This window comes from Schistocerca piceifrons, chromosome 8 (assembly GCF_021461385.2).
Source record: "Schistocerca piceifrons isolate TAMUIC-IGC-003096 chromosome 8, iqSchPice1.1, whole genome shotgun sequence".
In the NCBI taxonomy this organism is placed as follows: Eukaryota; Metazoa; Arthropoda; class Insecta; order Orthoptera; family Acrididae; genus Schistocerca; species Schistocerca piceifrons.
Genome location: NC_060145.1, coordinates 403,212,858 through 403,229,088, shown reverse-complemented (window position 1 = coordinate 403,229,088; position 16,231 = coordinate 403,212,858). Strand labels below are relative to the sequence as shown.

The following is a 16,231-nucleotide window of genomic DNA, read 5'->3' as shown; positions in this document are numbered from 1 at the left end:
ATTCTTATATAGATTACATATCAATCTCTAGTATTCAAAATGGAGCTTATTTATTCTGGTGCAAAAAGTTATAATTGGTTATAAATTGACTTATGACAAGAAAATGAAAATATTCAAATATTTACAGTCAAAATAAAAGAATGTAGTAGCCATTCTATGTGCAGTATACTCAAGGGTACTCAAGAATACACAATAATATAAGTTGTGTTTATGTTTGCAAGTATGTAGGCAGCAGGTTGTGGTCTGCATAAAGTTGCTGAAACACTCTGTTTGAAGTGTTAAATTAAAATACTAGCTAATTAATGTATGGGAGAAGTGGTTTCTCTTTTTTTTTTTTTTTTTTTTTTTTCTTTTTTCCAAATAGTCGTTTCCCTCCTAACAAAAGAACAAGAGCATAATATTCTAATTCCAAAGAAAGTACGTGTTGATAGGTATGGATATTACCAAAAAAAAAAAAATGGCTCTGAGCACTATGGGACTCAACTTCTGAGGTCATCAGTCCCCTAGAACTTAGAACTACTTAAAAACTTAACTAACGTAAGGACATCACACACATCCATGCCCAAGGCAGCATTCGAACCTGCGACCGTAGCGTTCGCGCGGTTCCAGACTGAAGCACTGAGAACCGCTCGGTCACACTGGCCAACGGATATTACCAAACAGTACATTTAATAAGTGAAATATTAACATGAATTCTTTGTCGAAGAATGAAAAAAACTGGTTGAAGCTAACCTTGGGGAAGATCTGTTTGAATCCCAGACAAATGTAGGAACATGTGAGGCAATATTGACTCCGTGATATTTCTTAGAAGATAGATTAAGGAAAAGCAAACCCACATTTACAGCATTTGTAAGGCTTTTGACAATGCTGTGGAATAAAATTGTGACAGTGGCACAGCTAAAAAACAGGAATCCAGAAGTTATTTACAACTTGTTCAGAAGTCAAAGGGTATGAAAGGGAAGCATTGGTTGAGAAGAGAGTGAGATGGGGTTGTAGCCTATCCCTGATATTGTTCAATCTGTATATTCAGTAAGCAGTGAAGAAACCAAAGAAAAATTAGGAGCAGGAATTAAAGGCCAAGGAGAAGAAATAAAAACTTTGAGGTTTGCTAGTGAGATTGTAATTCTGTCAGAGACAGCAAAGAACTTAGAAGAGCAGTTGAACAGAATGGACAGTGTCTTGAAAGTAGGTTAAAAGATGAACATTAACAAAAGCAAAACAAGTATGAGGGAATGTAGTCAGGTGATGCAGATGGAATCAGATTAGGAAATGAGGCATTTAAAGTATTACATGAGTTTTGCTGTTTGAACAGCAAAATGACTAATGATGAGCAAAGTGAGAGGATGTAAAATGTGGCTTGGCAGTGGCAAGAAAAGTGTTTCTAAAGAAGAGAAATTTATTAATGTTGAATATAGATTTAAATTTTAGGAAGTGTTTTTCTGGAAGTATTTGTATGGAGTGTAGCTCTGTATGTAAGTGGATGATAAACATTTTAGACAGGAAGAAATAGAGGCTTTTGAAATGTGGTGCTACAGAAGAATACTCAAGACTGGATGGGTAGACCATGTAACTAATGAGGAAATACTGAATAAAATTGGAGAAAAAAGAAATTTGTGGCACTACATGACTAGAAGAAGGGATTGGTTGATGGGACACATTCTGACACATCAAGCGATCACAAATTTAGTATTGGAGGGAAGTGCGAGGGGTACCTTATAGAGGGAGGCCAAGAGATGAATACAGTACTCAGCTTCAAAAGGATGTAGAGTACAGCAGCTATTTAGAGATGCAGAGCCTTGTATGAGATAGAGTAATGTGGAGAGCTGCACCAAACCAGTCGTCAGGCTGTGTGTGGATTTTCATGGTTTAACCATGGACCCAGGACTTTGGTGTTCCTCAGCAGGCCAGAGGCCATGGGCGATGGATTTCAGGAATTGCGACTGTCTCACTGCAAGTAAATTGAACAGTGCAGCATTTTATAGACATTTTGTTTATTCTAGTACATTTTGGCACTTCTAAAGTAGTTTATATATTAGAAAGTATGGATGATAAGAAAAAGAAAGTTGTGGCAATCGCTGCAGTTTGTATGCTATGTACTCATGTATTTCTTGATAGAAAAATCACACAATACCTGTACAATAATTGCCATAACACAGTGGATAATAACTGACAATAACAAATGTAGTAGAAGCAACATTTTATTGGCAGGCACTTATAGTGTTAGTTTACACAACTCTTCCCCAACTTACATATTTCCTTCAAGAGGCTTACTTTTTTCTGGGTCTATTTCTGGAAGTAGTGAAGGTATTTTAAATCTGTCTTGCAACTCCAGCAAAATGCCTATTTTTGTCATCAAATGTGTTTTGCTTTATTGAAATAAAGTAACATCAGTGGTCTTAATGAAACATATATACCATTTTGCTTGCTTTCTCCATCTAAAAACAGTTCATTACAAAAGATGTTGATGTTAGTACTTAACATTTTTGTTCAGAAGTTTAGAAATGCAAAAGTCCTTACATTTTTTATCAACTTACGTCTTTCCTTACTCTTGAGATCAAAATTTGTCAGGGAAAAATGCTAAAACTTATCTGGAAATCAGAGAAATATCAGAGAATTTCACTTGAGGAAACTTGTGGCAACCCTGGAGAGGTATTAAGAAACAGTTGCTTCGATAATTCAACAGTCTGCAAATGATTACAATCTACATAATTCAAATCCCCTTGGACAAAAAAGGATATGGGAGGGTGATCGTTTGAGTGGGTCAGACTTCAATATGGGATTCTTTTTCGAATAGAGGATTAATTATGTAACATAACAATTATTTTACCATTGTCATTACACACATACCTTGACCTTTCAGAATCATCCCCAATAACTTGGATCTTCTATAAATCTTTAAAATGCTTAAAACACCTCACTCCAGTTTCGTAATGCAAAACTTAACAGTCCAGCAGAACAGTGATAAAATAATCAAAATTTTAAATATCCTTGTGTGGTTTGCATGATTAGGCTCATAAATTTCAATAATACATTAAGCAACCAAAAGTGTTGTAATTTCTGTCCCAAGTAAGTTATCCGAAAACATCTCTACAGACAATACCTTCAGTTACTTCCAAGTTGCAAGCATAATAGAGTCAAAAACCAAGAACATCACGAAACACTCAAACTAGAACAATTTGACTTCAACAGACAGAACTAATTTCTTCACCCTCGTAGGCATACCACTTGTATTGTAGTGCTCTGGGGCTGCTTTGGAGCTCAATCAACATGGCCACTGCTTCACGGGGGGACATGTTGCACAACACCACAGGATCAAATCCAGCCCACTCCTTCACAGTCTGTCACTGAGACCAGTGTTACATCAACACCGATTTATAAACTTCTACAACAGAAAACTTACCAATTAATAATATGCCAATTAAGGATCCTCTGACTGCTGCAGTGCCAGCTTCTAGACATGTAGACTTGCTAAGGTGAGTGCAACATTGCACAACATCAGGAATGAAGGGTCAACAATGTCTTTCATTAACTGGCAATCACAGGTCAGTGACAAGGTTCATATTAACCCACTTGTCTTAACCTAAACAAGCAAAACAAATGTCAAGGAATAAAGTTCATCTCCTCAGCAGAGCTGCATGGGTACCAGATAATTCTATCAAATTGTCAGACAGTTTAACAGTCAAAAGTTGCCATAATTTAATCAGTACATCCACTCGCCAGAAAAGGAATTTCAAACAACAACACTTCACAGCAGCTCATGTTGTGCCTTTGCCTGATGGAAACATTTACACCGACTGGCCCATTAGTCAAATGTACTCTGCTCCCCTCCCACTATACTGGTGTTGGCTGACCACACTGTTTTGATCAGCGCCCTCTCTCCATAGCTATCAGACTTCCAAGAGAGATTGCAGCTCAACAATTCACATTGCTCTAAAAGCCTGCTGCTTGTGTACCCACTCTGGGCCAAGCAAATAGTCTTTGGACCTGCGATACACTCATTGGAAAATTGATACAGCTTTATCAGTAACACATAGTGAAACTTTACATTTTGAATATCGCCTGGATAGGCAGTGTGTGGATCTACTCCTATGAACTGCTTCTGTAATATAGGCCGAGAGGGAACTAATACAAAGTCTCAACACCAAGCTAGCCCACTTTTTATTAGAAGCAGTATTTCCAGACCATCTGCTCTTGATGAAATGGGCCAGAAATCAAGATGGCACTCACTGAGCCCCACAGTGTCGGCCAGAGGGCTCTGTGGTCGGTCTAGTTAGTCTTCTCTTGTAGTGCCAACTTACGAGAGTGTGCACCTGCATTGTGGCATTGTAACTATCGATGCCACACCCCTCCCCCCTGAAACAGTGAACCGTCATGGAATAGGGCTTCTGACAGTGGGGTAAGGGACCCAGGGGTGGCAGAATTGAGGGGGCGGACAACTGAATTGCAGGGACGGCTGCCCACCTGCGTCCCCGAATTGCTTGCGAGGGGGAGAGGAAAATGCCCATTGCAAAACCTGCCTGGGACGCGCACCGCCACTGGGTATGCTCAGACAAAGAGTCGAAGCAACAACCTCCATGGACGACAGTGTTGGCGTCATGTCAGCCTCAGCTTCCATTGGCCCAGGCACCGTGGAGGAACACGTCAGCAATGGCAGCTGGAGGTGGGGCCATGGCGGTGACAGGTGGCACCCGTCCGGCACAGTAGACCGGACCATTGGCGCAGTCAGGGGCACCCGCACCTTAGGCACAAGCAACAGAGATGCCATCAGTTGAGTCATGGGCTGTGGCAGGAGAAGCTGCAAAACATCCAATTCTGCCAGAAAAGAACCAGCAGCAAAAAACCGAGGACGTCACAATCAGATCTGGTTTTGGTGTCGCTTGACAGTGCCAGAGGGACCAGAAATCACAAACAAGACACGGCCAAGCTGGCGAAGAATGCGCCCCTGCTCCCAGTGCTGCCTAACAGAGAAAACACGATAGAAAACCAAATAATGTGGCGCCCAGCCATAACAAGGCAAAGCAAAGGGAGCTTCCAGTGGCGGGTGCAACACCTGCAATAGCAACCGATGTGTGCAGCCATGTAGCAGTTGCACTGGGGAATGGGTGCCACACAGCTGGGAGCGCTTGCGAGAGTGTTTGGCATGCAGCTTGTTCATCTGCGACTTAAATGTATGCACAAAGTGTTCAGCCTTGCCGTTCAAATGGAGGTGGAACTGGGCTGAGGTCAGATGGCGAATGCCATTAGCAGTGCAGAACACTTAAAACTCAGAGGACACAAATTGGGGGGCCATTGTCAGAGACAATGACTTCAGGAAGGCCCTCAATGCAAAAAATAGACATCAAGGTCTGAATAGTACTGGCAGATGTGGTACAAGAGATAGGTACAACAAAAGGAAAGTTGCTGTAAGCATCAATGACTAGCAACCAGTGGGTGCCCCAGAAAGGAGCCGCAAAATCAATATGCACATGTTGCCAATGTGCAGTAGGAGTCGGTCATGTGAAGAAGCACTGGCAAGGAGCAAATTGGTGCTCCATGCAAGAGCGACAGTTAGCAAGCAAATTCTCAATTGGTTATCAATACTGACCCAAGTGCAGTGACAACGCACTAATTGCTTCGTCCTCATTATTCCCCAATGACATGCAGTAAGAGGAGGATTTCCGACTGCAATGAATGAGGTATAACCACACAAGACTGATCAGTGTCAGTTCGTAACAAAATAACATCTTGGTGTACAGACAAGTTGAGATGTTGCGCAAAGTAATGTCGAACAAGGGGATCACTAATCCGCATAGCAGACAGAGGCCATTGAGTTTGAATGTACTGCAAAGAAGCGTCAGCGGTTGTCGCAGAAGCAATGCAACAAAAATCCATCGGAAAACCATCATTGAAATCCTTGTCTTGCGAATCAATGAACGTGCATGGCAATTCGGTAGAATCAAACACTTCGTCAGGACTGATAGGTAGATACGACAAAGCATTGGCTGTAGGCCAAAACAAAATTTCATAATTGTAGTTAGACAAAAACAAAGACCAACGTTGCAACTGTTGTGCAGTATGGGCTGGAACTGGCTTTGACAGGTGAAACAAGAACGTCAAAGGCTTATGGTTGGTGACCAAATAGAACTTGGGACCGTACAATAAATCATGAAACTTGGTCACTCCATATACAATAGCTAAAGCCTCTTTCTCAATTTGAGAATAGTTTTGCTGGGCAGAATTGAGCAATTTAGACGCAAAAGCGACCGGGCACTCGACAGAAGTAATGCGGTGGGACAGAATTGCCCTGATGCCATGAGAAGATGCATTGACAGCCAAAACATCTGGTTTGCAGTGATCGGAAGGAATCAAACAGTGATCACTCAGCAGAGCAGATTTAAGGTTGTGGAAAGCAGCATCACAATCTGAAGACCAAACAAAAAGAATGTTCTTAAACCGAAGGCACTGCATTTGGTATAAACCAAACATAATATGTGAATCTGCCTAACACAGGCTGAAGTTCTTTCAAGTTCCTGGGTGTTGGCAAGTCCCTAATCGCATGGAGATGTGATGGTGAGGGGTGGATACCCTGTCCGTTAATCATATGCCCTAAATACCGAATCTCAGTTTGAAAATATTTGTACTTGTCTCTGTTACACTTGAATCCTGCCTGCAAAAGTACAGTAAATAAAGCCCCAAATTCTGCAAATGTTTGTCAGGGGTGTGACCTGATACCACAATACCATCCATATAATTGGAACAACCAACACACAACTGCTGCAAGCAAGACTGAAAAATAGCAGGAGCCGAAGCACAACTGAATGGAAGGTGGAGAAACTTGAACAATCCAAGGTGGGTGTTGATCATAAAATATCGCCATGACTGTTCATTGAGTGGAATTTGAAAGTATGCATCCCGCAAGTCAATCTTGGAAAAGAATATACTCACACCAAGCTTAACAAAAATGTCTTCAGGATGTGATAAGGGAAATGTAGCTCCCACTATCTGGGGATTGACTGTAGACAAAGTCAGCACAAATACTGAGACGACCATTTGGTTTTTTCACACACACTATAGACAAAGCCCATTGCAAAGCAGAAACAGGTCCAATGACACCACTGTCTTGCAAACGCTGAAGTTCAGCAGCCACGGCGTCGCACTGTGCATGTGGTACCAGGTGTGCGCGCCGGAAGAATGCCATGGCATTGTCTCTAACTACAATATGCGCTGCAAAGTCTGTGGCATAACCAAGGCCTGTCCAGGAAATGCAGTCAGCATGGAAGTGGGGACAAACCAAGCATGTCATAAGTTGATCTGTTGAGTAAAGAAACAGACTCACAAATGTCCAACTGCACACGAACAGAATTTCCACAAATGTTCAAAGTCACAAAAAGGTTATTCGCATTGCGCTGAATGCAAGAGGAAGCGTCTGGCAAAGCTTATTCATGCACACTACAAGCTGTAGAAGCATGTGAAGCAGAAGGCCTTGAAGAAATGGCATTAATGTCCATAGGCTGATGATGGGAACTATGATCATGGCAGTTTCCATTGTGGTGACCCCCACTCGAGTCACGCCAATGTGAAACAGTCTGAGAATTAGAGTGCCTCTTACTACACACAGCTTGCACATGTCCTTTAATACTGTGCATGACAGGATGGGCAACTGTCCCGTGGTTGGGCATGAAAGCAATTCGGAGAAGATTTCAGTTGCTTAGTGGGTGCCTGGTTGAAAAATTGTTTACTTGCATGCGAGCGGTGCGGTGTAGCTCCGTGTGCCGGGGCAGGGCTGGAGGACACGTGTTGTGCCTCGCTAACAGTACTCACACCCGAGGTCACGTAGAATGTGGAAGTAGCCATACATAATGTATCTTGTCTGTTTAGGAAGTGTACTACTCACAGCAAAGACGGGTTTTTAAATCTTAGGAGTTGTTCGTGGATGCAGTGATGCACCACATTCTGCGTTGTAGCATCCCGAATCATGATATCCACATAGGAGAGTCCACAGGAGCAATTAAAGTCACAATCAGATGTTAGGTCAGCTAACCACAAATTATTTGACTGAGTAGGACCATGCAGGAGACAGAAAAATTTGTAGCATGCAGCCACCTCATTTACACTGTCACAGAAGTGGGAGTTTAAAGCTGCTATCACTTTGGCAAAAGTTTTATTTTCTGAGCAGGTGGTCGGAAACAATTTTATGAGCACAGGGTATAACACAACTATGACATTAGCAATGAAAAAGGCAAGCTGCTCTGTACCTGGTATGTTGCATGCGGTGAACTGAGCCTCAAGCTGGGCAGTGTATTCTGGCCAGCATTCAGAGTCCAGATTGAAGGCACGGAATGGCAGCACGGTATGCGTCATCTGTGGCACAGGCGGGGCATCGGAGATGCCGAGGCAGCTGCAATTCGTAGTGTGACAAGTCTATTCACATCAGCAAGCAGTGGTGTCATTTGCTGAGCCTGAAACCGTACAATATCGAACAGTGAAGCCTGTTCCTGTTGTGAAGCCATCGTTGACACAAAATGATTTCTTAGAGGGAATGGTGGGAGTGCACATGCACTCAGTCACGCGGAGACAGCACAAAAAAGATAAATCAGTACCAAACAAAATATAGGCTGAGAGTGAAGGAGCAAGTAGGAGCAGGAGAGGTGAAGCACTTTGGTACTGCATGTAACTTTAGCACTTTTAATAGAGTCAAAAACACAAGTAAATATTGAATTCATACATAACTTTGGACAGGATGAGCACATAGGTGTGAAGACATCTAATCCTGTGAAGTTAGGATGACTGTTTTGCATAATCTCAAAACTAACAAATACTTGTTGCTGTCCAGACTCTAACTGAACATAACTAATACAAAGCCTCAATAGCAAACTAGCCCACTCGGTGGCAGAAGCGATATTTCCAGGCTGTCTGTTCTTGATGAAAAACAGCCAGAAATCAAGACAGCCCTCGCTGAGCACCACAGCGTCGGCCAGAGTGCGCTGTTGTTGGCATAGTTAGTCTCCCCTCTTAGTGCCTACTTACGAGAGCGTGCACCTACGTTGTGGCATCGTAACTATCCACGCCACGTTACATAACATCCAAAACATTGAGAATATGTGTAGTACAATACCACACTAATTTCATCATCAGTATTCTAAAACTACAGAGGTACTGTTCAGTTTTGTAGACAAACATATATATTGAGGTAACAGAAATTTTGAAGCAAATGTGATTTATTTTACAACTATTTTTCCTTAAATTCTTGCTGACTTTTTAAAAAATTTTATATGGCTCACTGTCCAGCTGAAATCTCTTTAAATCTACACGTCATTGTGCACTCTGTCCACTCATTTTGAAGTCCCAGAGTTTGGCTGCGGTACTGCTGTCAGTGTCGTCAGTTGCACTTTTTCTCAGCACATACATATATGGAGAAATACATAAAACATCCTGTTTTAGTAAAGCAATACAGCTTACTTCTAAGCCTTTACAAAATGATTAAAATCCAATTATGTATCAAATACAAGATTTCAGTTGTATATAAAAGCTTTTTACAAAATAATGAAGAAAAACTAAACTCTGTCTAAATATGCTGTGGAAGACCCAACACTACCAACCAACCACACCAGTCATAAGACTGATGACACAACTTTAAACACGGCACCCATTCTACCTCATCAGGGTTCCCTCTCCTTCCTTTCCTCATATTTCTCTTCACCCCTTTTTTCCTTTTCCACCCTCCTTTACCTAACCCACCCCCTCTTCCACCTGCACATTTTAGCCTCAACGATACCACCATCTCCTCCCCGCCCCTTCTCATTTCCCAACAACCACTCCTATCTCATCGATACCACGCACATGTCTTTCATCCTTATGCCACTGTGCTCCTTTCCTCCTCCATGCCCAACCTCCTCCTCTTCACCAATCGCCTGTTCCACCAATCCTGTGAAGGGCACCATAGTGTGAAGGACAAGATATTTCAAAACATTGTGGAAGCTGTTCTTCAAGTCTCTTTCATTTAAACTAAAAATTACTGGTTTTATTAAACTTTACTCAATGTTTTTGGAAATTACGGTTTTATTATGATCGTTTCTGTCAGAACACCCACATTTACTTCATATACAGTAATTGGCCAATTATCAGAACATATTTTCTTTCTGTGCATGATTACATGAAACTGCTAGTACCAAAGATATAAATAGGAAATTTTCAACATCATAGAAAATAAACTATGTAGTAGTATTTAGTTTACATTAATATTTCATTCAGTTTATTATGTAAAGTGCCATAAATTACACATACAGTACCAAACATTACCTAGACACACATAGATATTTTACCATATTGTAATCATATTTCCCTTTATGTAGTTGACTTTATTATTTGCTTATGCCTGTGTTTTCATTAATTACTTCTCCTAAGAAACCTTGTCAACTGAAAGAGTGTATTGGCAATCACAAAATAGTATGAAGACTGGATAATGTTACAGATCCTCATTGTCTCTATTGCATATAATATAACTCATATTTACCATATTTTGTCACTTTATTTATGTCACAGCATTTTGTTGATTCCTTACTCCATTGCCATTGATACATTTCTACATCATCATATAATCATTTAATGATAAAAATCCATGCTGTGTTCCTTTTTTACAAAACTGACTATACAAAATCACATTTACAGCAATAAACCAATCCCATTACCTAACACAGCATCTCTCTCTATTTCTTAAGAGATAAAAGCTTGTATATTACATTTCATTAGCTTAGGTAATGAAATGGTTTTACTTTTAAAAATATTTTTTTTTTCTCATTGTGCCTGATTGACCTTTTTTTATCACAAATGCTTCTCATTGTCCTAGTTTAGGTAGCACTTTTATTTCATCCCAAAATTATTTATTCTAGCATGAACGGCAAGGTACTGATATATAGCTATGAACACTGACATATTGTGATAAACTGATTTTATTTCTGTCAGAACAATAGTAAATTTACTGTTGCAGCTGCTGCAGTAGCCACCAGAAAGATCGCGGGAGGCGCACATCGGCACGGCGCGTCACGGACGGTAGTTGCCGCAAATAGAGTCCCGTCCACCAGAGGGCACACGAGAATTTGGCCGCGATCTCTGCCAGCGGAACAACAAGAACAACTCAGGCAGCATGGGCCGGGTCCAGTGAGTTCACATCGGGAATGCCTATGAGACAGTTCCCGGTCTACTCAGAAGTGCGACGGAAAACGTGAACCGTGTTACTACAGAATTGGGGCGTGTCGATGTGCGCCTCCTGTGATCTTTCTGGTGGCTACTGCAGCTGCTATATTATTTGCTGATTGCACACTCAACTTAAGACAGTAAAATCAAAGATATCTTGCCATTATTTTCCCAAATCTCATCAATATTACTAATCGCCCAAACATATATAAGACAATTTTGCATCACATTTTTTCTGAAATAACTTTTAAACATCATTTGTTTCCATCTTCTGATATCTTATTTGTATACTCAAGATTTAGAAATTCTGTCATGTAATGTAGGCTGTATACAGTGCTTATAATTGTGTTATTCAACAAATGACTAAGCATCCTTCAGCACAGAAACTTATACAATGGTAAAGATGTAGAAGATGGATGACCAAAACTGAGAGAGAATTCTAGGACAGAAAAGATGTAGATGTTGGATAACCATCCTGGAACAGAACCGTAGGACAAGAAAGATGTAGATGATGGGTGACCAAGCTGGGACAGAATGCCAAGACAGGAAAGATGTAGAAATGAGTGGACCAGGAAGCAAAGAATCATTACACCAAGGTAGGGAAGGATTACAACAACATAGTTTATTCACTAATTTACAGTAAACCCCTATTTAATTACTTTAATCATTGTCCAAAGAGTTTTCAATTTGGCAGCTGACACCACTTTACGTGGGGTCAACAATGATGAGATGTGCAAGGTTGGAGTCCCTTGCAGCACAGAACTATAAATTGTGTTACCTCTACCTGAAAATGTGACATCTTGTTACTGGTGAAGAGACAATAAACATTTCATGTCTCTTTGTAGTCACAAGAAAATAGTGAAAGGTACCAGGTTCGAATCCCTGGCACGCAAAAATCATTTGTATTGTCATTTCAGGTTCCAGTATCATGCTATTGGTGAACATACTTAATATCTGACACCTGATCAATTCATATAGGTACTGAGTTTTACTCCTCGTCCATCACCACAACTTCACTTCATGGGGTTACGCACTTGTGTGTTGCACTTTATTACATACCTTCTGGGGTTATTTCTCAGGCCCAGTGAAAGCGTCATGGGGTTGCCGGTGCAGTGTGAAATGTATTGTCATTTATCTCCCAGTCTGGACATTTAGCCTCGTAAACCAATACTGGTGAACACTTCGATAGTGTATGCATCTTAATTGCCTAGTCGAGTCTCAATCAGACATGCAAGCTTTGTTTGGTTAACAGTGGGTTCAAATTCGTATCACGAACGACAACACATGTCATTTAAAGAGCAGGATAAGACTTCTGAAGTGTCACATATTCTAATGAAGTTTAATTTAAAAACGTTAGGGACTGTCTCATCTATAATAACTTGTTTTCTCTCACCATACAGTGAAGATGCTGAGTCGAAGATAGGCATGACAAAAGGACTGTCACAATATAAGCTTTTGGCCAACAAGGCGCTTGTCGAAAACAGATAACACCCACACACACACACACACACACACACAAATGCAACTCTCACAGACATGACTACAGCCTCTGGCAGCTGAAGCCACACATATTGTTACGTTCCACCATGGATTTTCTATTGTTTGATACTTGTTTTCTAATATTTATTGTATTGTGGTATTATTTTACATCTGGACTGACTGCCGTTATGAGCAGTGGTATCCAGTGGTCTCTTGTGGTAGTTGCTGTGTATAGTCAGGTGGCTAAACCCCACAGGATTTCAGCATTCAGAGTAGCTGCAACATAGCTGTGTTACATTGGTTGTATTCAGCAGTGGCCCACTATTTTTGCTGCCAAATGTACATCATGTTAAGTGCAGCTTTAAATGTCAACACATCACACCACCATGGTTTGCAAAGGTCAGGTTATATGCGGAACATGTGGTTCAGCTGCCCATGAATGATGTCCTAAATGAATACCCCACACATGTGTGTAAATTACCATTCATTTTGGAGGAAGCAAAATGGTAATCCAAGAAGAGCACAGAATCCAGGAGATAAAGTTTACCAATGCTTCTCTTACTTTGAAGTGAAGAAGACATAGGGCCACACAGCCACCTACTTCAGTGAAGTTATTCATCTCAAAACTATACCAGCCTGTACAAAAGACTTGTAGTGGCAACCAGACACTAACAGCTGAACAGAGCCAAACCTACACTTATATATGTACCCTTGAACTTTCCACTTACAACTGAAGCAATGGTGGCTGCAGGACATATTGTTGGGAAGAATAATACACCTTCATGTCAGAGAGAAACAGAAAAAAAAATCTGTTAAAACAGCCTTACCAATGTCCCAAAACTTGAACCTGAGGATGAAAAACAACAGGCTAGAAAAAACAGGTCCAAAACCATCAGTCCATGTGATCTTCATCCTATCTGATGAATCAGATGATGACCATGTTATAGGTGGTATCAATGTTGATGTCTGCCTTGGAGATCAGAAGTTCCTCTCACCCTCCCTTGTTGCAGACTCCCCACCAAGGAGGAATAACAATGGGAAAACAGCAGAAAAACCTCACTGCTAAGGCGGCTTTCATACTACAATGGATAATCAACTGGTTTTGGGCGCATGTGGTGGGTCTATGACTATTAAATTAGGGAAGATCAAAGTGTGTAATTTTTCAGCAGATACATTTTAAGCTATATGACACCCTTGGACTACATGGTTGTGGCTACCACAAAAAAATATGTCCTTATGACAGAGAAGGCTGAAGAAGGAGTGACTATTCTCATAAACAACACAGCCCTAAACAGAGGGTGGAGCATTCACTGCAGCAGTGCATTAGTGTCGTTCATTCTTCTTTATCTTTCTGTGTGCTCTCCATCCCACATGCCCACTGCTCAGTGGAAAATGGTTGATGACTTTTACTGGTGATCACTTCTTGATCTAGATTCACCTTCCACACAGAGTGGTGCCCAGAATAAAACTGGCATTACCGGTGCTCCGTAAGGCAAACACGAAAGGGGTACAGTTTACAAAAGTCACCCAGAACTAGATTTCTGGATGACGTTTCTAAACTGTACCCCTTTCCATTAATCTCTCCAGTCCTTTCCCTTCACTCCTCTTTCTTCCCCTTCAACTCTTCTGCCAGAAGGAGGAGCCACTGGCTCCAAAAGCTTGATAAATTGACTGACCTAGAAAGCTATGCACAATGGGCCAAAATCATGCAAAGCAAAATCCCTGTGGTTATTAGTGTCAGTGAGGTGGTGTTTTAGGTTAGCAAAAGATTCAGGCAACCTGTTGTGAAGGAACTTACTAGTATTCTACAATATTGTAGAATATTACATTGGTGTCACATGTGTCTTCATTCATAATGTATAAAATATTCTACCAAGAACTCTCATAACAGTCCATCAATGCAAATGTTTAACAATGCATAGAAAAATAATGTTAGCTCCCTTCATCAGGACATTAGAGGACTGAGTAATAAGGTAAAAAGGATCTTCATCTCCTTCATAAAGTTAGTGAGAGCTGAGTTTTGTGCCTATCTGAACACTAAATGACATCACAGTTAAAGCAGTTATATATAAAGGTTGCACTCTGGCATCTTACTTATGTAGAACTAATGTGCATGAAGGTTAAGGTTCTACATAATTATATAAACACAGAACACAAGTGCAAAAACATTGAAATGAGTAGATTCTATAGAAATCAACATGTAGAAGTGAGTGCTTGTTCAATAATACTGAATAATAGTTCAGCCTTAATTGTAACTGTATACAGATTTCTACTGGGCAATTTTGATCTGTTTGTGGGGCATATGGATTCCTTATCATGCTATCTATGAGACAACAAGAAGCAGTTAACAGTCTGTGGTTATTTCAATGTGCATTTTGTGAATATAGAAAAAGACATCTGGACACCTTATTTGGTATTCACAGTTTGATATGTTGTTGTTGTTGTCTTCAGTTATGAGACTGGTTTGATGCAGCTCTCCATGCTACTCTATCCTGTGCAAGTTTCTTCATCTCCCAGTACGTACTGCAACCTACATCCTTCTGAATCTGCTTAGTGTATTCATCTCTTGGCCTGGAAATGTCTTAGAATTTAAAACATGGTTCTTAAATCTCTGTCTTACCATTATATAATCTATCTGATACCTTTAGTATCTTCAGGATTCCGCCATGTATACAACCTTCTTTTATGATTCTTGAACCAAGTGTTAGCTATGACAGTTTGATGCTGTCATTTTGGAAATTTTATTATTGATATCATCACAGTTTGATATCAATAATTAAATTTCCAAAATGACAGCATAAAGACAGTAGAATAATGTTCAATAATTGATCATGTTTTCTTTGATGAAGCTCAAAGCTAGAAAATAACTGTACACTCTATGATCACGATGCACAGTTAGTTAAGATATACATGGTAGTGGCTTACCGTTTATTCTCCTCAGTGTAAATAAGTTAGAATATTTAATGATTCTGAGGCAACAAATTTTAAGAATAGTTTACAACACATGACCTGGGAAAAAATTTATAGTGAATTAAATGGTGAAATAAAATTTAATTTATTTCATGATAAAGTCATATTGTTGTCTGAAAACAGCTTTCCTCATAAAATAATCAAAAAGAACATTAAACATCCAAGTAAAGAAACATGGATCACTATCTGGTTTAAAGCATAATGTGAAAGGCAAAGAGAAGTGTATCTGTTGGCAAGAACAGGTAAAGATCCTGCAGTAGTTGCATACTCCAGAAATGACTCAAAATGACTAAGAAAGTCATTTGAAAACCAATAAATGTTCACCTTACATCAAAAATCATTGCAACAATAGACATAATCCATATTGAATGTAGTCCTATATGGAACGTAGTGAAATGAGGGACAGGACAGCATCATTGTTGATTCAAATGGAGGGGCTATACATGATCAGTCCTAGGTAGCAGGTATGTTTTTAATCTACGTATGTTTGCAGATGGGGATATTCAGCTGGAAAATAATTGTTAAAATTCATCGTGGACCTTCATCTGCACAATTCGCTTCACTACTAGTTTCGGTCAAATAAATGTTATGGAGCATAAGCTGCCATAAA

General features: G+C 40.2%; 1 long non-coding RNA gene across 3 annotated transcripts in view; it reads left to right on the top strand.

The window, feature by feature from the left end:
* Positions 1–16,231, top strand: part of LOC124712542 — a 78,904-nt gene that overhangs the window by 6,718 nt on the left and 55,955 nt on the right. For 2 of the 3 annotated variants that reach the window (XR_007005595.1, XR_007005594.1), the window contains exon 2: positions 11,551–11,768. This is a non-coding gene — a long non-coding RNA (uncharacterized LOC124712542). Of the gene's footprint in view, positions 1–10,966; positions 11,769–16,231 lie in introns of all 3 variants that reach the window. The other variant, XR_007005596.1, reaches the window with a different exon arrangement.